The sequence below is a fragment of the Camelus bactrianus genome, chromosome 22, assembly GCF_048773025.1.
Source record: "Camelus bactrianus isolate YW-2024 breed Bactrian camel chromosome 22, ASM4877302v1, whole genome shotgun sequence".
Taxonomy (NCBI): Eukaryota; Metazoa; Chordata; class Mammalia; order Artiodactyla; family Camelidae; genus Camelus; species Camelus bactrianus.
The window spans coordinates 5,594,703-5,619,628 of record NC_133560.1 but is presented as its reverse complement, the minus strand read 5'-3'; the positions used below and the strand labels follow the sequence as shown (position 1 = coordinate 5,619,628).

The 24,926-nt window shown below is 42.1% G+C and overlaps 1 protein-coding gene across 2 annotated transcripts in view; it reads left to right on the top strand.

Moving 5' to 3' along the window:
- Positions 1-14,110: 14,110 nt before the first annotated feature.
- CNOT6 (CCR4-NOT transcription complex subunit 6) overlaps positions 14,111-24,926 on the top strand; it is a 57,206-nt gene continuing 46,390 nt past the window's right edge. Inside the window, exon 1 of one of the 2 annotated variants that reach the window (XM_074350104.1) lies at positions 14,111-14,476. The gene's annotated coding sequence lies outside the window, so the exon portion shown is untranslated. The remainder of the gene's footprint in view (positions 14,477-24,926) is intronic. The other variant, XM_074350103.1, reaches the window with a different exon arrangement.

Genomic DNA, 24,926 nt, shown 5'->3' with positions numbered 1-24,926 from the left:
GATACCCTCATCCCCATTTCACTGATGAGGAAACCGAGACTCAGAGAGTGGAGGTGACATCTCCAAAATCACATATCTGGGAAGTGGGGACATCAGGGTGAACCCCCAGCGCAGCCATTTATGCCAATGGCTTGCAAATCTGGCCGACAGTCAGAGTCACTCAGGGGAGCCTCTTCAAACCAGAGACGAGGACTTCAGGATCAGCCACAGGAGCCTGCTGGGAAGCTGGTCACCTTCCCAAACAAGAGGGCCACTCAGGACAGGCAAAAGGCAGGAAGACTGTGACCACTCATGGCCTGGAGCGGGCTGGGGAGGGGGCTCTGGAGACCCCTCCCTGCCATGCCAGGCCTTACCCCATCAGTTGCTGGATTGGAAGAGGGGGTTCTGGAGGTCTCACGGAAGGAACAATGGCTTTGAGGGGCACTGAGGGGCTCAGGGTAGCATCTACTTACCAACCAGAAGGGTAATATGTCAGGATTTTAACAACTGGTGTGTGTATACATATATATTTAAACTGATATATATATATGTACATATATGTAAGTTATGTATGTCTATTTAGAGACAAACCTACAAGCACAGGGAGGGAGAACAGAAGAGGGAGCAATAGCAATACAATTTTGGAAGCTGGAAAGCTGACATTTAAATGGCAACTGACATAGCACTGCGCATTAGCTGGGTGTCTGCTGTTTTCCCAAGACCCTGTTAACATGAGAGTAAACAGATACAGACCCTTTGAGCCCGTGACACAAAGAAAAGGGAGTGTCCATTGATGGATGAATGGATAAAGAAATGTAGTATGTGTAAGTATATATATAATGTGTATATATATGTATGTAAACAATGGTATGTTATTAAGCTATAAAAAAGAATGAAGTCCCATCATTTGCAACAACATTGGTGGACCTTGAGGGCATTGCGCTAAGTGAAATGTCAGACACAGAAAGACAAATACCATATGATCTCGTTTGTCTGTGTAATCTAAAACCAAAAAGCAACTTCATAGACAGGGAACAGGCTGGTGGTTGCCAGAGGCAGGAGATGGGGATGTGTAAAGGGGGTGAAGGGAGTCAAAGGTATGAACTTCCAGTTATAAAATAAATGTGATGTGGATGCGATGCACAGCAAGGTGACCATAGTTAATAATACTTTATAGCATACTGGAAGTTGCTAAGAGAGTAGATCTTAAAAGTTCTCATTAAAAAAATGTTTTTGTAACCATGTATGGTGATGGATGTTAAACTAGACTTCTTGCGGTGGTCATTTCGCAATAGCTACAAAGATGGAAACATATTGTGCACCTGAAACTAACACAATGCTACTTGTTAATCACACCTCAGGGAAAGAAAAGGGGGGAAAAAGGAAAGGGAGTGTTGGCAGTTAAAAGGTTTCCACAGAGGACGGAGAGTGGGCGAACTGGCCTTACAGCAGCTCCTCCTGGGACCCTCAAGGCCACCAGTCCAGGGGGAGTTCGGGAGCCTTTCCTAGCTGCCTGGCGGGGGCCAACGGTACCACACTGGCCAAGGCCAAGGGCACCTGCTTTCTCCCAGAACAAAAGTCAGGCCTGTGGAGACAGCTGCCAGCAAGCCCTGCCCACAACATCCTGGTTGTTTCTTCCCTGCATGTGAACAGAAGAACGAGAGCCACCTGGCATTTGAGAAAAGCCTAATTAGATTCCTCAGAGAGAGTATAGACACTGTTACATATTTTATCTTCATGTAAAAGATGTGTGCAACTTGCTTTTTTCTCTCTGTGTGGTTTTTGAGATTTACTTATTGTAAATAAACCAAGTAGTTAATTTTTTTTAAAATCCCTTGTATGCATGTTTCACTATCTATTGAATAACATTTAGGTTGATTTGCTTTCTGCAATTACAAATAATGCTTAATAGCCCTGCAACTTTGGAAAGTTACTTGGACCCTCTCTGAGCTTCTGTTTATAGACACTCTGTTTACAAATACTTATCTGTAAAAAGGGGGTAAAAGTAGAACCTACCATGTAGGTTTGTGATTAAACGAATTCGTAAACGTGAGTCAGCAGCGGGTCTCGATCAGGAGCAATTTTGCACTCAGGGAATATTTGGCAATGTCTGGAGACATTTTTGATTGTCACAACGTGGGGAAGGAGGCTGGAGCTGTTATTGGCATCTGGCAGGTAGAGGCCAGGGATGCTGCTGAGCTCTGCAATGCACAGGACAGCGCCCATGCACAAAGAATTACTCAGCAGAGCCAAAGCCGAGAAGCCCTGCAACAGCGCATGGCACAAAATAAGCACTCGGTAAGTATTAGTTATTTTTTAAAAGCTGCACTGGAAATTCCTTCTCTTATTGCCTATAAACAAGCATGAGAACCTCTCACGGAAACAATCACTGCCTACAGATACTCATGGAACAGTTATCAAAATTGTTTTACTCAGCCATGAAGAGTACTTTAGTTAATTCTGAAAATGTAGAAATTGTACAGAATATTTAACCAAGAAGCAATAATTGAAAGAAGGAAATCCTGCCATTTGAAATAACATGAATGGGCACCCAGGACATTATGCTATTTGAGATGAGTCAGTCAGAGATAGGCAAATACTATATGATGTCACTTACATCTAAAAAGCCAAACTCCTAAAAATAAAGAGTAGAATGGTAAGTGGAATTAGAGGGATGTTTTCAAGGGTGCAAAGTAGCAGCTAGCAGATAAGTAAGTTCTGGAGATTTAATGCACAGCATAGTGAATATAGTCAATGACACTGTATTTTAAACTTCAAAGTTCTTAAGAGACTAAATTTTAACTGATTCCACTACAAAAATGAAATTATAATTGTCTCATGATAGAGATGTTAGCTAACATTACATTGCTAATCATACTGCAATATATAACTGTATCAAATCATCACATTGTACATCTTAAGTACACACAATGTTATATCTCAACTAAAAAAAAAAAGAAAATCGATCTGTGTCTTAAAAAACAAATCATTGAGAAGTTACCTACAAAGGGGGCTTCTTCCTGCCCCAGCCTTTCCTTCTCTTTCCTATCAGAATTCCAAATCCACCAGAATTTTTAAATTTCAAAAGTAACTATTTTTTAAAGAAGTAACATAGGGTGAAATATTAATTGATAAAGTGGTATCAATGATGATATATATTAAAGGCTACTGAATACATCAAAGGAAAACTCAGGAAAAAACCCCTACAATCTTAAGAAATTTTATAAAATAAAGAAAGTTAAAAACAAATGAGCTAAGCATTCACTTCTAGAAAGAAAATGAATAATAATAATAAAAAAAAAAAAACCCAAGAGAGTAAGGGGAGGAAATTAATAAAAATTAAAAAATAAGAAACAAAAGTAGCCCAGTAACTATTTTTGAATGCCAGTGAGATGGGCAAAACGCTGACAAATACATCTTGAAGGGGGAAAAGGCTAGACACAGAAATAAGCAATATCAGGAAAGGACATGACCTTGGATACGTAGATCAAAACCGTAAGAATTCTGTGTGGGTAGAGTATAGTCTATACCCTTTTGATTTCACGGCCATGAAAACTATAATAAAAGGGTAAAGAGAAGTAAATAAACCCACAAAACAGAAAAATGGGGAGAACCGAGAGGAAAACATCAATAAAAGTTTGGAAGCTAGAAAGCAGATATTTGAATTGTAACTGACTTAGACTCTCAGATGATCAAAGCAATAAGCCAGGAGTGGGGAAAGCTGAGAACCTGTATTAAAACCTCAAGCTGGATTAAAACCCTGCACAACAACCTCGACCGCGGGATCCACCAGAAGCGGCAGAGCAGCAAATTCCCTGGCTACCCCAGTTCCCACACCACAGCCAGGGTACGAGCAATGGTGCTGTCTACATGCAGCGGCAGCAGTCTCGGGGGTCCTAGATCACACCCAGCAAGTGACACAGGAGGGAAGGGGGAAGGACACAGCCATTCAAGAAATGACACAGCAATTAGCACCAACATGGTAGAAGATTCAACTCCCGGCAGACCCTGAGCTTCAGTATACACTCACTAAAACACAAGAACACGCTAAGTGGTACTCCCACAGGTGCCAGGACAATGTCAAGGCCGACCTTGAAAGGTCAAAGGTGGATGATGGCCCAGTTCCTGAGAATCCCAAAAGTAGCTGGAATAATCCTCCCACTTGTAGCATATAAAGTAACTGAGCCCATTAACAACGAACACCCCCCCCCGCCTCGTGGCCGCTCCCCCTTCTGGGGGAGACAGCCCACGCTCTGTGGGGTACGCCTCTCCTTTTACTTTCAACCGAGCACTGAGCCCCCACACCTCGTGGCTTTTCTCTTGACTTCTAAAGCAGCCTGCACTCTGCCTATGGAGTAGCTATCTCTCTGAATAAGTCTACCTTTACTCAACCGTGGCTTGCTCTGGAATTCTTTCCTGTGCAAAGCCAAGTACCCACACTTGACGGGGCACATCCCAAGGACTCAGTCAAGACCTGGGACATGGCCACCCTCTCACCGCACCTACTTTTTACTGTATCACAACTGGGGACTAGTGGGCCCTGCGATGGCACCACCAGCAAAGTGGCTACGCCTCCTTGCCCTCCACCCGGTGGCCTAGGGAGACCGAGGCCCAGGACCTTCTGCTACGGGCACCCAGAAACAGCAGGCGAACCCAGGGAGTGCCTCCTGCCCCCAGAACGGCACTGGCCCACACTGAGCAGGAGCCCAGCAGCACCGGAAGAACAAAGCTGACCAGAATAGCACGGCAAGGGCTCCAAAAACTAAACTGTCATTGAAGTGAAAGTCTGCAAAAGTAGACAGAGCCCACAGACTGAACTAGTGACTGCCCGGTAACACAGAAGACTAAGCGGGGCCGACAGTTCCTTACATAATGACCAAAACGGAAGCGCGCTGTAGGAGAGCACTTGGGACCCAGATCCGGCATGTCTGCTTTCACCTCTGTTGCTCAGCATCGTGCTGCTGCAAGTTCTAGCCACTGTGACGAGGCAAGGGAGAAAAAAAGAAAAGCAAAGCATACAGATTGGAATGAAAGAAATAAAACTGCCTTTATTTGCAGACAACATGATTGTCTATGTTGAAAATTCCAAGAAATGTATAAAAATCATCTGCGATAAGTGAGTTCAGTAAGGTGGCAGGATATAAAATTACCACGCAGAAGTATTTCTATATACTGACAACAAGCAAGTAGAAATTGAAATTTAAAAAAATTCAATTTAGAACTGCTCCAAAGAAATGTTACACTTAGGTATAAATCTAACAAAACAATCACAAGATCGGTGTGGTAAAATGTTGATGAAAGCCATCAGTGATGACTTAAATAATTGAAGAGACATACCCTGTTCGAGATTTGAAAGATTCAACACAGCAGAAATGCTAATTCTCCTCAAATTGATCTACCGATTTACCACAATCCCTGTCAAAATCTCAGCGAGGTTTGTTTTATAGGTGTCGCTGAAATAAAATCACACAACGTGAGAGTTGTGGGTTAAGTTTTATTTGGGGGCAAAATGAGGACTATGGCCCAGGAGACAGCATCACGGGAAGCTCTGAGAAACTGCTCCAAAGAGGCACGGGGAAAACTCGGTATGACACACGATTTCAGTGGAGGGGGACGTGCAGTCAAGCACACACTTAGGCCGAGACTGCTGCTGCCCACGAGGAGCAGATGTCACTGTTAATGATTTTAGTGCTTTTCTGGATATGAGGAGACTCAAGAATTCAAGTTATAAAATCTTCTCCTGAAAATATCTATCTGAAGGCTTGTTCAGCCAGTTTTCCTAGAGGACAGAGCGCCTCATTCCTGATCTCCATCCTGAACTCCTTTCAGGATGTGTTGGAAGTCAGCAGCTGCAGTGGCTCATGATTTAATCCAAACAGAGTTAGATGGCAAGTGCCAATGTGACCCAGTCCTTGTAGTGGCAGATGGCAAGCGCCAATTTTCAGTTAGCACAGGTATAGAAAAGCTTATTCAAACTTTTAGATGGAAAGGGAAAGGCCCTGCAATAGCCAAAACAGTTTTCCAAAAGAAAAATAAAGTGAGAGTAATCATTTTTTGAGATATTAAGTCTTTACCATTAGCTACAGTAATCGAAACAGTGGTCTTATCAGGAGAGTCATAGATTAATGGAATAGAAAATGAAGAAATAGATCAACACAAATATGCTCAATTAATTTACAACAAAGGGAACAATTCAATGAGAGAGAGAGAGGCTTTTCAGTACATGGTGCTGGAGCAAGTAGGTACCCATAGCAAAAACAAAGAACCTTGAACTAATTCTCCATTTTTATACAAATTTTAACTCAAAATGGACCACGGACTTCAAAGTAAAATGTAAAACTTCTAGGAAAAAAAGGAGAAAATCTTCAAGACCTGGGATTAGGCAAAGAATTCTTAACCAATAGTATGACTCATAAAAGGAAAACTTGATTAATTGAATCTCATCAAATTTAAAATTGCTTTGCTCAGCAATTGACCCTATTAAGAGTATGAAAAGACAAATTACAGACTGGGAGAAAATATTTGCAAATTGCATATTTGACAAAAGGCTTGTATCCAGAATATAAGGAACTCCTGAAACTCAACATCGAAAAGACAATCTGACACTAATGAATTCATCTACAAAACAGAAACATACTCGCAGACATAGTAAACAATCTTATGGTTACCAGGGAAAGGGGGTGGGAAGGGATAAATTTGAGTTTCAGATTTGCAAATGCTAATCATTATATATAAAAATCGATAAAAACATATTTCTTCTTTATAGCACAAGGAACTATATTCAATATCTTACAATAACCTTTAATGGAAAAGAATATGGAAATGAATGTATGTGTGTATATATATATGTACATGACTGGGACATTGTGCTGTACACCAGAAACTGACACATTGTAGCTGACTATACTTCAATTAAAAAAAAGACAATCCAATTTCAAAATGGGCAAAAGACATGCATAGACATTTTACCAAAGAAGATACACAGATGGAATTTAAGCAAATGGAAAGATGTTTGATATCATTAGCCATTAGAAAAACGTTAAATAAAGCTATCATGAGACATCACTATACACCTCTCAGAATGACCAAAATAAAAATAGTAATAACACAGATGACAGTGAGGACATGGAGAAACTGGATCCATCATACATTGCTGGTGGGAATGTAAAAGAATATAGTGTAATACAATTTTTTAAAATGCTGTCTCAACCCAGTTTTGAGACCCTGGCTAGAGGCTAGTCAGTTCTCCTTCTTCAGCAGCCAGTTAAGCCCACCACACTCCCAACTATCTCCTTTACTGGGCTCTCATACTCCTAGCCACTATACACCTGCCCTAATCACCCCAGCGCCAGGTACTGGACAACCAAGGGCTGCCCTCATGCCTCAGGGGCAACAGAAATTATTCAAATTATCCAATGCTAAACCTGCTTACCTTGCCTCAGTCATTTCTTCCTGTAGAAACCGCGATAAATTGCTTGCCCACGATTCCCCCCACCTCACCCTCCCTACTCGCCTGTGCTTCCCTCCGTGGCCCTGTGTGAAGAGCGGTGTCCTCCCTCATTGAACTCAGAGTAACAGACTGTAAAATTCTTTCCAGCGTTTCTCTCTTGGACTGTGTCTAGCCTCACCATACCTCACCCAAGGTAAAATGATTAAAACATACAGGCATTCTGGAAAATAGTTTGGCAGTTCCTAGTATACTGAAAACGGAATTACCACATGGATCAGCAATTACATGCTGGGGCCTTTAGCTAGAGAAATGAAAACTTTGTTTCACGCAGAAACTTGCACATGAATATTCTAGCAGCTTTACTCATAACAGCACCAAACTAGAGATGACCCCGATGTCTTTCAACTGGTGTGGTACATCCAGACCGTGGAATACTATGCAGCAACAAAAAGGATGGAATTATCGATACATGCAACAACTCGGGGGGAGCCTCAAAGAAATTATGCTAAGCCAATCTCAAGAGGTTACATACTGCATAATTCTGTTTATATAACATTTGTGAAAGAATGTAATTACAGAGATGAGATTAGTGATTAGCCAGGCTAGGGCTGGGGAGGGGCGGGTGAGACTGTAGAGGTAGTGATACAGTTAAGTGTCTTGATTACATACTCGTGACAAAATGGCATAAAGCTACACACATGTGCGCACACACACGAGTGCATGTGTTAACTGGTGAAAGCTTGAAGGTCTATATCTAACGTCGATTTGCTGGGTTTGTTATTGTCCTGTAGTTACACAGGATATAAATACTGGGAACAATTGGATGCAGGCTGCATGGGACCACCCTATACGGTTCCTTGCAACTTCATGTAAATCTATAATTATTTCAAAATGAAAAGTTTTTTGTTTTTTTTTTTAAGATGAAGGGGACTTCTGTGAAGGAAAACAAATGAAACAAATCAAAACAAAACTTAAAAATCTTCAGAAGTCTCAGGAATTGGCATCAGCCAAACTTCACCTGAAGGTTTCTTTTTGTTTGTTTGTTTCTTTGTTTTAAGTGATGAGGAGGATAAAACCTAGAAAAATGGGAGGAGGCGCTTTGAGAGGAAATTAGATCTCAGAGCCTCTCCCCTCCATACTCTACTCAACCAGATGTTGCCCCTCCCCACTCTGGGGGCGGCTCTCTGTTGAGAGTTAAGCAGAGGGTTTCCTAGATATTTATTCCTACTTAGCTCTAAGAATGCTGGCAAGTAAAGCAAAGCTGGGAAATTTCATCTTTATTCTGGGAGAAGAGTTATCCTGCCGTCCTGGTACAACTTATCCCTTTGGCCTCCCATATTTCCAGAGCACTCCCATCCTCGCCCCAGGGCTGACCTCGGGGCCCATACAACTCAGAGTAGCCAGAGGTCCCAATACGGTTTCTTGTGGTCCAGTAACTTGGGAACTAAAAGACACCTGCTTCCGACACACAGAGTATACAGTTATCAGTAGGGAACCGCTGCCCTAGGGGGTGACACAGCCATGAGAGGAAAGGGCCCAGGTCTCTGAGTCATTACTAGGAAGAAAAACCACTTGCTGAATGTTACTTGAACAAGAAATTATGTATCTGTTTATTAGAGCAGCTGGTATTGTCCTGAGCCAATGCAGTCCCATTTCTGCTTAATTACCTCAAGTCAGGTTTCTATTCTAGAAACTGAAGAAATCCAAATAAATTCAGAGAGTGACCTATGAATCAAGACCCACGAATCAAGAAACCTGGGACTTCTGTCACCTCAGCCCCTCCCAATAAAGCCCCATGGCCCCAGCCGTCTCTGGAGGGACCCATATTCCCTGCATCTCTTCAGATTTTCGCCTTCAACTCCACCGAGTTTCCCTGTGAACACCCCACTGAGGGTTCTGAACTGACCCCACTGCCCACAGAGGCAGAGGATCCACCCAGGGGCCATCAGTCCAGGTGAAGTGCCCACATAGGTGTCCTGAAGACAAACACCATTGCCCCACTTGCCCACTGGAAGGTCTGCTCACAACGTCAGTTTTGGAAACTTAACAGGCCTCATTTTAACTGTGTCAGACAAGACACAACTTTCCTTTAATTTTTTTAGTCCAATTTCCATAAGAAACATCTTTCAGATTTCCCTCCTACTTCTGCCTCCTGCCATCTCTTCAACATCCCATAGCCTAAAATAAACAGCAAGGTAAGAAAACATTTTTTGCCCAGGGTAGTATCAGTGATTAATCTGCCTCCAGGCCTTTAAATCAAACCACCATGGGTGCCCTACATTTGGACTTTCAGTCCCAGGAGTCAGTACACTCCTTGCTCAGTAAGCATGTTTGAGGGTGTTGGGGTTTGTTTTGCTTTGTTTTGTTATTTAAGGCCAGACCATTGTAATCAATTCAAATCTTTGGGGCATGTGGCTAGGGTGGGGCCAGGGACTAGACCTCCACTTTCTTCTTTATGCCTTTCTGTTGTTTAGTCTTATTTTTTAAAAACCATTCCCACAAATTATTTTAATAGAAATGAAAAAGGTGGTTTAATCTTAGGGGAAAAAAAAATATACAGGCAAACCTTGGCGATATTGTGGATTTAGTTTAAGACCACTGAGCTAAAGCAGATACTGCATTAAAGGGATTCACATGAATTTTTTTAGTTTCCCAGCACATATAAAAGTTATATTTACACTATAATGTAGACTATTTAGTATACAATAGCACTATATCTAAAAAATGTACATACCTTAAGTAATAAATGCTTTAGTGCTAAAAATATGCTAACCAGCTCCTGAGCCTTCAGCAAGTCATAAAATTTCTGCTGACAGAGGATCTTGTCTTGATGTTGGTGGCTGTGAACGAACCAGGGTGGTGGCTGCTGAAAGTTGAGGTGGTTGAGGCAATTCCTTAAAATAAGATGATAATGAAGTTAGCCATATTAATTGATTTCCTTTCACAAAAGATTTCTCTGTAGCATGCAATGCTACGGTTTTACCCACAGTGGAACTCCTTTCAAAACTGGAGTCAGTCCTCTCAAATTCTGCCACTGCTTTGTCAGCTAATTTATTCTAAATCCTACCCCTATATTGCCCCTACTCCAGCAGTAATGTTTTGAAAGGAATCTTTTCTTCCTGAGCAGTAGGTCTCAAAAATGGGCTGAAAAGAACCAGTAAGCCATGTTGTACACAGATGTGCTGTCATCCGGGCTTTGTTGTTCCATTTACAGAGCACAGGCAGAGTAGACTTAGCATCATTCTTAAGGGATTTTTGGAATGATAAACAGGCATTGGCTTCAACTTCAAATCACTAGCGGCATCAGCCCCTGACAAGAGAATCAGACACTGTCTCTGAAGGTTTGAAGCCAGGCATTAACTTCTCCTCTTTAGCTATGAAAGTCCTAGACAGCGTCTTTGTCTAATAGAAGGCTGTTTTGTCTACATAAAAAGTCTGTCGTTTAGTGTAGGTACCTTCATTCATTATCCGAGCTAGATCTTCCAGATAACTTGCTGCAGCTTCTGCATCGGCACTGGCTGCTTCACTTCGCACTTTTATGTTATGGAGACGGCTTCTTTCCTTGACCTTTGTAAACCAACCTCTGTTAGTGTCAAACTTTTCTTCTACAGCTTCCTTACCTCTCTCGGCCTTCATAGAATTGAAGGGAGTCAGGGCCTTGCTCTGGATCAGGCTCTGCCTTAAGGGACTGTTGTGGATGGTCTGACCTTCTATCCAGACCACTGGAACTTTCTCCATATCAGCAATACGGCTGCTTCATTCTCATCATTCACGTGTTCACTGAAGTAGCGCTTTTCATTTTCTTCAAGAACTTCTCTTTTGCACTGAAAGCTTGGCACAAGAGGCCTAGCTTCAGCCTGTCTTCAGCTTTTGACATGCCTCCTCCTTAAGCTTAATCAGTTCTAGCTTTTGACTTAAAGTGAGAGACGTGTGAATCTTCCTTTCACTTGAACACTTAGAGGCCATGTTAGGGTTACTAACTCACCTCATTTCAATACTGTTCTGTCCCAGGGATTAGGGGAGCCTGAGGAGAGGGAGCGAGGCAGAGGAATGGCCTGCTGGTGGAGCAGTTAGGACACACAACATTCATTAAGTTTGTTGACTTACGTGGGCACAGTTTGTGATGCCTCAAAACAATTACAATATATTATAACATCAAAAATCACTGATCACAGATCACCGTAACAAATATGATAACAATGAAAAAGTTTGAAATATTGTGAGAATTACCAAATGTGACACAGATACATGAAGTGAGCAAATACTATTGGAAACTGGCACTGATAGACGTGCTCAGCACAGGGTTCCCACAATCCCCTGGTTTGTAAAAAAAACCATCTACGAAGCACAATAAAGTGAAGGGTAATAAAACGAGGTGCGCCTTTGCAGCTGGAGCTGCAGATGCTGGTGGCCACCTCTACTGCCTGCTCACGCAGCCCACTGAAGAAGCCAGCAGGGACGGAAGCCGAGTGGAAGGCTGGGGACTGAGACTGGACTGATTATTGTCGACATCTCAAGTTGCGTGAACTTTGCAGTTATGTGCTATCTGAACACCTGTATAAACTCTTTCTGCATAAACCCTGTTTGAGTTGTGGTTCTATGACTTGTGATGGGACTTCTCGCCCAACATGGCGGGCACTTTGGCCTGGACCTGGAAAGGCATCTGGTGGGGTTCTCTTGAGATATTCAGAAAGAACAGGATGTGCGCAGGAAGGGCAACCACTGGTTCCCTCTGTGTGGCATCCCCAGTTAAGTCCATCCCTCTTTTACGTGCATGCAGCTCCTGCACTTTTTATGCCCTTTTTCTTGAACTTGGACTGGGCTTGTGACTGCTTTGACCAATAGAAAGAACAAAGAGGAAGTGACATTCTTCAAAAGGTCTGGCAGCTTCTACTTCCTCTCGCTTGGACTCCTGGGTTGCCATGCAAGATGTCCATGATAACCTGCTGGATAGAAGCCATAAAAAGAAGTGGGAGGATGAGACATTACACAGAGAGGCCTCTCTGGGGACACAGAGGTGCCAGACATCCAACCCCCATTCACCTTCTCAGTAGAGGCATGAGACCCAAGAGAGCCCAGTAAACTGTTTAACTGAGCGCTAGAATCATGAGATACAATAAACTTGTGGTTTTATGCTACTACGGTTTTTATTATGCAGCTGGAATACCCCACCTCTGTACACATTGTGCCAATCACAAAAAGTAGCTCCTTCTGGGCAGATGGATGACAAAAAGTCCCCTCTCTCTCCAGGCTGGAGCACAGGCTGCCAGTGCACAGCACTCACATGGTAGGCAGAGAGTGCCACCGGCCCCTCAGTCTGGTGACACTTTATACAGCCCAGGGGCTGCACAACCCCAGCACTCAGAAACTCGGGGTTGGAGGGCACAGAGGGATGCCCACAGGCGGCTGGTCAGTCTACACCTGTTCTCAGCAATCCGCTACACCTGCTGGGCTTTCATGTTGTCCTGCCCTTGTCCAGTGTTCTCTGGCACTAGACGATTGGGCTGTTACTGTTGATTTCTTGGCAAATGGCAAGCAGTGACCATCCCAAGGCCATGCTTAGGAGAGGTAAGCACAAAACTCAATCAGCTTTTGTCTCTCAGTCTTTTCCTTGCCCTTCCAGCCCTCCTCTGCCCCAACAGCAGCCACCCATTCCCCATATTTTCTAGCCCAAGACAGGTGTCTCATTTTGCAAAAACAAAATAGCAACGATTTTGTTGCTACTGTTAGTTCCTGGAAACCGTGTCACTCTCGTTTCTTCAGAGTTGATTTTCCAGGAAAGAGTCAGGACCCCATCCAACATGCCACGTAGGTGAGTTGTCAGCTGTTCCTCTCCCCTTATCACGCCGTGCCTGTCAGCCTGCATCTCTAACGGATTTTAAGACTCTTGGGTGTGTCTCTCGTTCCTAGGTTGTGAGCTTACTCAGGGCAGGCTGGGGCCTGCTTCCTCTCCCTGCCCTGGCCTCAGCACAGGACCTTGGCCACTAAGTCACCCGATGTTCCCTGACGCAAACATCCTCAATCCGCCCAGTCCTTTCTCTAGCCATTTTCAATCACCACCTGAGTAGAACATCTTAATCCTGGAACAGAGCTGCCGGCGGTTATTCTGGGCTAGGCGCCCACCGCCAGAACCGTCCTTTAATTTAATGGGCTGAATAACCATTCATGTCTGACACGGGCCATTAACTAGTTTTTTCTGCGTATCTGAGGCAGGAAGACTCATGAGACTGTTCACGATGGACTGTCCTGTCTTCAGGAGATAAGATACTGGCTAAAAAGGTCAGAAGTCGGAAAGCCTGTCGGTGTTTCCAGGTGATTGACAGGCGAAACGAAAGGCTGGAAAATCAAGGAAAAAGAGGGAAGAGAGGCGACGAAAGTGAACACCCTGAGACAAAACAAAAAAAGAGAGACAGTTGAAAAGCGGAGGCGCGTTAAGATGGGAAAGTGGAAGCGACGGGGCAGGAAGCCACCGAGGCGGGCTGGCGGAGCGGAAGGCCCGGGAGCGCGCCGGGCCGGCTCACTCCTCCCAGCGCGGGTGTGGGGGGGGGGGGGCGGAGGCGGGGCCTGAGGCTGAGGCGCGACCTCCCCGGACGCCGAATGGTCGCGCCTGGTGGCGGCGGCCAATGGGCGGCCCGGATGTTGCAGCGGCGGCGGCGGTCGGGGCGCTAGCTGGCTGGGGGAAGCGCGGCCGCCGCCATGATGCTTGTTTGCTTTCAATGAAAACGAGGGGGGCGCGGAGGAGGCGGCGGCGGCGGCGGCGGCGGTGGCGGCGGCGTCGGCGGCGCGGAGGCGAAGGCAGCGCTGGGCGCAGCGAGGCGGGCGAGGCCGGAGGCCGAGAGGCCGGGCGGGCGTAGTGGCGGCCCGTCGGGGCGGCTGAGGCGGGCGGCGGACGCGGCGGAGCTCGGAGGGGGAACAAAGAGCGGCGGCTGAGGCGGCGGCGCTGCAGCAGCGGGCGGGACTGGTATGGTGGTTCCACAGGTCAGACCCCGCTGCGCTCACAGGGAGGAGGCGGCGGCAGCGGCGGAGGGAGGCGACTTACCCCAAGAGGTGAGCGAGGCGCCGCTGGGCGCCGCTCCCCGCTCGGGCCGCGCTCGGTCGTGTCCCCGGGACCGGGGCGCGCGGGGCTCAGGCAGGAGCAACTTCAGTCCCGTGGGCAGCGGGCCCGCAGCTCGGAGGAGCGGGCGGCTGCCGCGAGTCCGGGCCCCCGCGCTGAGCCCGGCGATGGGGGCGTGATTGACGGCGGGGGCGCGGGGGCTGGGTCGCCGGAGGAGGGGAGCTGCGGTCGGGACCCCGAGTGGTAACTTCGGAGAAGTGGCTGTGTGCGGATGCGCGCAGTGGCCTGTGGAACTTCGCAGTTACGCGAAGCGAGAAACCAACTCTTCACCCCCCTCTCCCAAACGTATTTAAAATTCAGTTTAACGCAAATTTTGGGGTGGGTAGGGGGATGGGAACGACATGGTTAAGGAAGAAGCGCTTAGCACCAGATGAAAGGATATGTGGTATTTCTGAGGGCTCAGAGATGGTTCTAATTACTAGAAGTAGTTTTGTCGAATAACCTGAATCGTATTTCACCGCGTTATTTCTGAACACCAGTTCTTTGGAAACTTTTCTTTGACTCTTTTCCTCCTTCCCCTTCCCCAAAGAGTCTGGTAACGAACACCTGTAACCTCTTGAACTGTGACTGCAAATGACAGCATTGTGAATGGTCATCTGGCTTGTCACTTTTGGATTTGTCACTGTGTTTAAACTGACGTTTAAATAATCGTGAATATGAATTCCCATACTTTCCTGTTTTCCGGGTGTATTGTCCCATTAGTGCTGGTGCGGAATCTTCTTGCTGCCTTGTCTTTGGGATTTTAATTTTGCAGAGGAAGAGAGTGAACATGCACAAGTGAAAAATAAAATGGCATGTGATAGCACTTTGTATTCTTTTTTTCACAGTACACTAGAATTTACCATCCCAAAACAGTTTTGTAGGCTGTCGGAGCTGGTAGGTCCATTGCTAAAAAGATTTTGAAAACTTGTTTTGTAATTGCCATCAGAGCAATTATCACAGTCTTTAGAATGTGATGACTTTTAGAATACAAGTTGCTTAATCTTTTTAAACCAGTAATCTAGTCTAGTCGACTTGCTTTAAATAAAATATTTGAATAGCTGCTATTGAGGAAACAGGCCTAGAAAGTTAAAGTGACTTGCCCGACATACTTTAGTTAAGAAGGAAAGGACCAGGTTTTGTGTGAATGTGAGAGCACAGGAGAGTGATGTTCTTGCTAGAGATACGTTTTTTGGGGAGAGCAGAAAGTGTTTTAATGGATGAAAGTTATTTGAGATAGTTGAGTCTGGTCAGGTCTCAGTAGGTGAACGAGATCCTTAATGTCGAAAACGAGGATGTGACAAAAGACAAAGTTTCTTTTGAGACTCAGAAGATTTTGCATGGTTTCATAAGTGTCTTGATCAGTGGTAATGTAGATGAAGAAGCTCTTGAATGCCTGTATGATTTGTAGGTATTTTCAGGTTTCTTAAATCTTGGTGGCAAAGTAAAACTTTTCAGACAATTTTCTTTTTAAACAGGCAGGAAGTTGGTTACGGAATTTGATTCTGACTACAAATAAAGGTGTTGTAGGAATTTGCCTGCTGTGCTTGTAGTTTATAAATAATGCATTTTGATTAATGTTTAGGCATTCCTCTATATTCATATTAGCCTTTCTATGTTTTTTAAAGCATAGATCTTTTTCATATAGTGCAGTGGAAACGGATAATATAATATGTAAGGCATACTGGAATAAATGGTCAAGGCTGCTCACAGCTGCAGCCTTTGGGCCATAAAGGATGAGGGTGCTCTTCAACACACTTGTAACTTTCCCGTGTGTGAGGTACACTGGTTGGGAAGTTCTGCTTTTAAAGTGTTTATCACTTTGGAAAAGTCCAAATAGGTTCCGCTAAGAACATATATTTTAATGGAGAAAAGACTTGGATTTCAGATGTATACTATTTACATTTTTGTTGTGATTGGAACTTAATGTTACTATCTAGAAAAAAAATTCCAGTTTTAACTTTCAGAGGCTAAGATTCCACAAAATCTTTTACTCATGTACCTTTTCTTTAACCTTATCTACTACTCACTTTAGGAAGGTTGATCATTTTATGACCGTGTTATTATTAGTAAAAATCGTATGTAAGAAATGCTGAATAAATTAAACCATAAACTTACTGTATGCATAGCCTGTGTGCAGTAGAGTACAACGGACTGCACCATATTTTGGTATTTGAACAAGTAATTAAAGAGGCGAAGGTTATTTGCATGTAAGACGGGGGGCTCGTTTAGGCTCCCTTAACCTTACCGTTCTCTGGGCATTACCTCTTCCTTATCCATTTTTATTTTCTTGATAACAAGTTATGTATAGGGAATGAGATATGCTGGACATAATGCTGGACCCTGAGAATGAAAAAATGAATAATACACAGTTGCTGTCTTCTAGTAGTCTGTAGGCTTAGTAGGTGTGCAGAGTGCTGTGGGAGAACAGAAGAAAGAATAATTAAATTTGTAAAAGATGTGGGAGCAGTTTACAGAAAACAATATAGAATAAGTGTTTGCCAGACTAAGGAGATGAGGTCATTTCAAGCAAAAGGAACTGTGGGTGCACTGAAGTGCCAAGTGTTGGGGTAAGGCCAATGGTGACGTGTTACTGAAATGGAGAGTGACTAGACCTGAGCCTTCAAAGGTGTATCCAGCCTAGGTTTTGACCATCTGGATTAGCCTAGATTAGGTCCATGCTTGCTAAGCCAAAAGTAAGGTGTATGTGTTTATCTTATACCAAATTAGGTAGCCAGAATGCTTTTCATAGAGGAGCAAGATGACTTAGAGATCACTTGGGCATGAGTGTGGAGGATTAAAGTGGAGGCCTTACATAGGAGAAAGCCACGTTTGAGGCCGTATGAGGTTAGTAGCAGAATCTGTTGTAAACTTGGGTATTGTGTCATTTGTGTTTGTGGTCACTTTTATAGTGGGCTTTATAGTTTATAATACTGGATAATTAAAAATCAAAATGTTTTGAGAGAAGAGTAGTCAAAACAATGAAGCCCATAAAATGGTACACGTGAAAGTTCAGGAACTGAGAGCTTGTCTTCTCAGTTAGGCTTAGGCAGACTGCAGAACTTGAGCTGGAAAAATCAACCCTCTGCTGACCAGAAGTGAGAGCCGCCAAGCTTAAAGGTTGTTGTCCTGATGGGCTGTAAACATTTTGTGAAATTTGGGGGGAGGGCAGAGTTTTCTCTCCTGTATATTACTGGAATTGAAATATTGAAACTTAAAGCCTAAGAACTCTTATATAATTGTTAATTTATGTAGTCAGTTCGGCTGTAAAGCAACATATAGATTCCTAAAAACTGCAATAGTATGTAACATTGTGCAGTTAAAAACTACAGACGTTTTAGGGAAAAGTGAGATTGGGGCACAACACTCAAAAACTTTGTCAGTGACTTATTTTAAATAAGGAACCTGATAAAAATGTAGCAGTTTTACACATGTTAAATGGTTAAGGAATATGTATATACTACAAGAAATGTGTCACTATACCTTGAAAAAGACCTGGTTTGCTTGTGGAAATGGGTATCGAAGGATAGTTGCTTTTGAGTTACTGTGAAGTGGTGGGAGGAGGGTTACCTGAAATCAAATGGAATGTTTATAACAGCAGATGTGGGTGTATGTGATGCATAGTGTGCGCACTGGCACTTGTGCACTTACGCGCACACATACGCACAGTGAATTGATGTAGCTGGTAGGTGTTTTGAGGTGTATGTGTTTTGTGTATTTTTGTGTAGCTCAGTTCAGCTGGGTGCGGTTTTCTACCTTCATCTAGTGTTTTTCACAGACAAAATCACATAAAAGCAATTGGAAATATTGCATAATGCTCAAATTTTCTAATATGTCAATCACATTGGTACAGATTCACATTTCAGAATAAGTGACGTAGCAGCACTGATTATACTTGAACACAGCATTTAAAAATAGTGCTAAAACTCGGTTCCAGAAATACTGGAAACACCCATGTGTCAGACACCATTGTAGACTTGCTACTCAAATGAGGTGTATGCTCTTTTGTCCCAAGTGAGTTTATAATGGTGTGGAGAGGAAGACAAATGAACCAGTAAAGGACTCATCAGATTATATGGTAATGAGTATACAAAGCATCTGGGGCATACTGAAGAAGGAGCAACTGATTCTGCTTGGGAAACTTGAGGGAGTCATCTCAGAGGTCTTTGGGCTGAGTTTGGAAGGCATAGAGGTTTGTCAGGATAATAGGACATTTCAGTGAGAAGAAACCACGTGTGCAAAGTCAAGTTGTGAAAATGGGGTGCAAGGATGTAAGGGACAGGAGGAGTGGCCAGAAAGTTTGTGAATAGTTTTAGGCTTTTTCTTAAAGTGTTGGTACTTCTGTCTTTATATAATGGGGATTGATTGAGCATGTAGGTGGATGGAGGTGGAGAAATTGTGTGTGTGACATACTTTTTCAGGAGACAGTAAAAGTGTGGAGGCTGAATGAAGGAAGTCAGGAGACTGGGGTCAGAGTTCGTTTAAGTCCTTGTGAGAGGTCAAGGACATCAGCATAGGAGCTAAAAAAAAAAAGATAAATTTGAAAGACACCAGAGTTAGGGACAGACAAATAGTAAGGTCTAAAGGTAGGAAGGAGGTATGTGTGATTCAGAAGTTTTGTAGCTTGGGGAACTGTTGGTATGATTTAACTTGGGAAATAGAAGAAGAGCAGATTTGTGCAGGGAAAGTGGAATAATTTGATTTTGATTCTAAGTTTGACATGCCTATTGGCTATTTAGGTAGAAAATAGGTATCTGGACCAGAGAGTGGTTGGGAATTTCATAGATTTGGTCATTATGTAGTTGGCATTGGAAGATCACTCAGGAAGAAATCTCACAAATGCTTTACACTTTCCGGGAGAGGTAGGGTCCCCATTTGAGAATCAGCTGAGAATAATGGACCACGCTGAAGAGAATGAAAGTATGTATACACACAAGTGTGAAACCTACTCGGAGACCACAGATTAATACAGGATAGGAAGAGGAGAGGGCTGAGGAAACTCTTAGGAATAGCCAGCATTTTGTTTGGGGCCGGACCGCAGTAAAGTGGTTAAGGAGGATAGGAGAAAAGGAGAAAGCAAAATTACAGATGCCAGGAGAAGTAAGAGTGCTGAGCAAGAGGGAGAGTCAATGGTGACAAGTGGTGCCCAGGTTTTAGAGTAGGATGAGCTCTGAGAATGAACTGATAGGATTTGGCAGTTAGGTTAATATAGCAGAACAACTTTTCCAGGCAAGTAAAAGTCAGATTCTCTGGGAACAAATGACAGATTAAGATGAATGTTTCAGACTGCTGTTTGGAAAAGCTTGTCGTGAAAGAGAAGGAAAGAGGGTATAATAGTTTAAAGACGAGACAGGGTCGAGAGGAAGTAGGCACCTACGTCCCAAACTTAGGAAATACATTTATATATATGATGTGTATTTCAAACTTTTCCCTAATAGGTTGGCTGAAATTACTGACTTTTTCTTTGGTCACAGAAAATTGTGGAATTTTATGTGATTTCAAAAACAATAAAGGAAATTCTTTGTAATTGGAGGTGTAAGTTATCCTATGTAAAATCATAACATTAGAACTTTCAGTCTTCAGTTCCTGGAAGACTAACATTTGCTTTTCGTATGCCCTTTGCTAGGTTTAGACTTGTGCTCAGTAGCCCAAAGTTCAGTAAAATATTTGATGCGCTTTTAAATACAGAGTAGTTGCAAAGAGGGAATCGTCAGGCACTGCCATTGTCTTTCAGAGTTATTTGCTATGAACACATGTCTCATAAAGTAAGCACGTGCTCTAACAAAACAGAAATTAGGCAGTGTTCTTTGTATCCAAAAAGAGAATTACTGGTGATTCAATGGATATGTTGAGTGATTATATTTAGATTTTTTTAGTGGGCAGATTTTGAGGTTGGGGGAGTAGACAAAAAAAGATATTAGGAGTCCCTGCTAATTAAGGACCAAATAGAAATGAAAATTTATTAAAATTAAGTAAAAATATTATTTGCCACTTAGCGTTTGGAGGGGTGGAATTTTTCCTTCTGTAAGATTATATATAGTCACATGTAAACACTGCAGCATCATTAAAGCAATATCTGATGAAGCTATCATGTTTTAGACCAATAGCTTCCTTTGTATATTTTCATCTAAAATTGCTGAAGATGAAAACTATAATTTACTTGGGATATCTGAAGAATTGTCATTTGACTTCTAATTTTAGGGAAACTATAGAAACTCAGACTTAAGGATTTGTAGTAACAAAAAAAATAGCTTTGTTGAATGCTAATATATGATAGGTATTGTACTTTATATGTGTTATCTCATTTAATCCTCACACCAGAATTACAAGGTAGCTATCATTTTACAAATGAGGAAACTTCAGCCTTAAAGATGAATGTTAACAACCAGAAGTGGAACTTGATATAGGTCTGTTTGACTCCACTTTGTGTTCTTAATGACACTGTCCTCTGCTCCCCTTCTTCCCACCTGACACACACCCGGGATGCTGTGGCTTGGAATGGATGAACCTTTGACGTAGATTTGCTAATATAGGGAGACTCAATTGCTGACCCAAATTTATAACCACTTATGTTAGTGGCTGATCACGTTGACATAATAGAGCTGACAGAATCTTTCTTAATATTTGTGATTCTCTTTTTTGGGGGTTATGAATAAAAATCTCACAAGAGTCCTCATAAGAATTCATGCTGGTCAAAAATCCAGTTTTAAAGCATTTCACTATTTTAGGAAAAGGCAGTCACTTATACATATGCCATCAAAAAGCAGTGTATAGCAGAACTCCGTTGGACCACAGTTCCTGTAGATTTCTTTCCAGTCTTCTGAAACATCACTCAGTGGCTTTAGAACAATATTCTGGAGTTTTTAAAGTCTTCTTGATAAGGTCAAGCATTCATGAATAATTTTCTTTCTCAGTTTTAGGGGGAAAAAAGGACTAGTGGGTCGAAACTGATTGCTAGTTATTAGAACCTCCCCAAATGATTGTATGCATGAATTAGCAGCCAGAATAAATGTTGAATGCCTCAGAGGGCCAAAATTGCAATTAGATAGAGGTGGGTAGAACATTAAGATTGTAAGAGAAGGAGAAGCAAATAGATTATGGAAACACCTGGCAAAAGATAAGAAGAAATGAAAAGCTTTCTGTTGGAAGCCACATTGCTGGTGGTGTAAGCTAGGTGGTGGTTGCTTGTCTCATGCTGAGAGAACACATGTTATTGATGGCCTCCCTGTTCTTACCTTTTTGATCTTGGTGCCGTTTCACCAACAAATCATGATTTTGATTTAATGCCCTGTGTAGTAGTGGGGCACTCAGCCTCTGCTGATTAGATCATAAATCTTGTTTGTCTTAATACGTTCTTTTTCTCTAGGCTTTTTATTTGACTTAAAGTATAGAAATTAAAATTTCTAAGCCAACAGGTATTTGTATTTTAAGTTGAAATTTGTGGGTGAGTATACTGGTACCTTTACATTTTCAGTCAATTTATTGGGTTAAATGAAATTGCTAATATTTGACCATTTTTGGCTTTCAAAATTAGAAGTTTCCTGTGGTGTTGCAGTGCACACTGTGCTTCTCTCTGACTGTATGGCATATTCACTCATATGTTATTGCGCACACGCACGTGGTTTTAGAATTGCAATTCAACAGCAGTCTAGTAAACTGTTACAGGCTGTTGGTTGTGGGCTGGGCACCTCAGATGGAGATGGGTATGCCTGTCTTCTCCTTTTAGAGCTTAGTATTGAATACCGCGTCTGCTGTTTAGCTCTGTGTTTGGGAGGAGTATTTTATCATAATTAAAAAATCTCTTTTTTTTTTTTTTTTTTGCAGAAGTCTTACGATTGGAAATTTTAGTTAAACCAATTTGGACTTACATTTATTTTTATTCTACTTGAGAAAAAGATGTAAGGAAATGAGATTTTGAAGGGCAGGAGGAGGTGGCTACAGAAACTTCAAGTTATTAGAAATATTACTAAGATGTTCTTTGCGTTTTTCATTCTCATTCTCTTAGAAGTATACGGTGGAGTTTTCCAGAGATTAACAAAACGATGTATGATATCTGATCAATTGAATTCAGAGCAGATGGGCAAATCCAGCTGTCTTCTAGTATGTCAGGCATTAAAGATTTGCAAAAATATAAGACAGTGTCACTGTTCTTAGGAAATTTTAGTTTGTCTTTGAAAATAGTTATTTTCATAAAAATGTTGGTTAACATCTGCTAGATTTATGTTTAATGAGTTAATAAATATTTTAAAATTTCTTAGTCGTAATTTCTAGTATGGTTAATATTAATAGATTTGACCCACACAAATGAAAACTCTTTGAGGTACTTGTTAATTTTTGAGTGCAGCGGTCTTGAGATAACGGCATTTGATACCTGCTTTCTTAAGTATTAGCCAGAGTTTGGGAATAGAGAATACAGAGTGGTTTGGAAAGATGATGCATCTGAGAAGGAAACCCAGGGGTTCATGGTCTTAGCAATATAGTATTTGGAGAATAAACATGAGATCTTGGTTTCATCAGTGATAGAATTCTAGAGTTGTGTGAGGTATTGGCATAATAAAAAAGAGTACAGCTTTACAGCTAGATTGTCCCAGGTTCAAATCCCAGCTCTGCTACTTAGCAAGTATGTGTGACCTTAGGCAAGTTATTTAAACTCTGGGTCTTAGTTTCCTTATCTGAAATAAAATGAGGATAGTGTCTCCTTCATGGATTGCTATGAGAATTAAATTGAGATAATACAGGTAAATTATTGCATAGTGGTTGAAAGCACAGACTTTTGGATCAGACTTGGGTTAAAAATCACAGTTGTGCCACCAGTATCTCTGTGACCTCAAGCAAATGACTCATTCTCTGGACCTTCTTTTCTTTATGTAAGGAGAATAATAGATTTACTATAGGAGTCCTGAGGGTTAAATGAGATAATGCATATGAAGGGCCCAGTAGGCCTGCCAGGTGTTGAGTGCTGAAAACATGTTTGCGGATATATGCCTAGTACAGAATGTGGCAGATGGGCACTCAACACAGTTTTGCCATTTCCCCCAGCTGTTTGAGTTTTGCTCTTATTTTGCCATAGCATGTCAGTAAGATGATGTTCAGTTTTACCTTTGAGTTTGTCCCTTTGCTTCTTAACCCCTGCTATCCTAGAACTAATATTATCAGTCTTTGGCCACTAAGGTCCTTTCTGTCTGTTTTCTCTAGATTTTGCCTTCAAGATTAGAAGCCAAGATATTAGTATTTCGTACTCCTAGTAAGATGGGCACTGCTTCTGTTATTACACTTGTCTCTTACAAAATGTTTGTGCTTTTTTTTTTTCCATCACAGCTTTTCCCCTTGAATTCTTAAATTCACCAAGCACTTATTATTTTCTGGGCTCTGAAAATATAAAAATATTTAAAATATAAGTGCAAAGAGTCTATATTAGAATAGGTGAATGAGACATGTTAAGAAAAATTAAGGTGGAGTTAAAGGATATATCATTAGAAGTTATCTTCAAGGTTCAGAGTAGCTCAGAGCAGGGAATGATAAACTCCTGTGTTTGTGAGGGATAGGGAAGAAGTCCTAAATCAGAGTGATGTTTGTAAAAATTAGAAAGGGTTGTAGGGTGATTACATGGTTGTGAGATTTTTGTTGGCATCCCCAGTTGATTAAGATCCAACATCATATATGTACTTCCTGTTCATTCTTTATTCCCAGTACCTGTCAGAGTCTTGGTCACATGGAAGATGCTTATTAAATATTTGTTGAATGAACGATTCTGTAAAGAAAGCTCCCTTAAGGAAGCGTGGTTCAGATGTATTGAATTGCTTTTGGGTTTTTCTCCAATAAAAACCTGATTCTGAGTCATGAAGAAAGAATGTTTAGACTAGTTCATCAGTATATTGTGCTAGGTCTACACGAGACACTGAGAAATAAAAACTGGGATGATAGATGCTGTAGTAAATGTATGGTGTGCAGAGATGGAATAGTGAACTTTTGCCTTTGTTGGTTGGGAAGGGCTTATAGAGGTTCTAACGTCTAACCTGACTTGCCTTGAAGGGTGAATAAGAACCTTCAAGGTGAAGGTTCTCTTTGGTGAAAGGTTTAGCATGACTTGAAAGACTATGTTTTAGAAATAGATTTGCTTTAATTAACTTAGGACTTTATAGAGTGGTATGTGTGTAAGTGGCTGAAGACCAGTGAGAAAATAATTAGCTAAGTCCAGATTGTAAAGGACTTTGAAGTTTGAACTTTAGTTAGGCAGGCAGAAAGGACCCTCTGAGGTTTTTAAGCAAGAGAGTGACATGAGCAAGTATCTATCGGGAAAATACAGAAAAGGTTATTTAAAAATTGTAGCTGAGAAAATGAGGGTCTAAATTAACTTGAGTAGCAGTGAAAATGGAGATGACAGGTTTAGAAATCCTGAAAAGG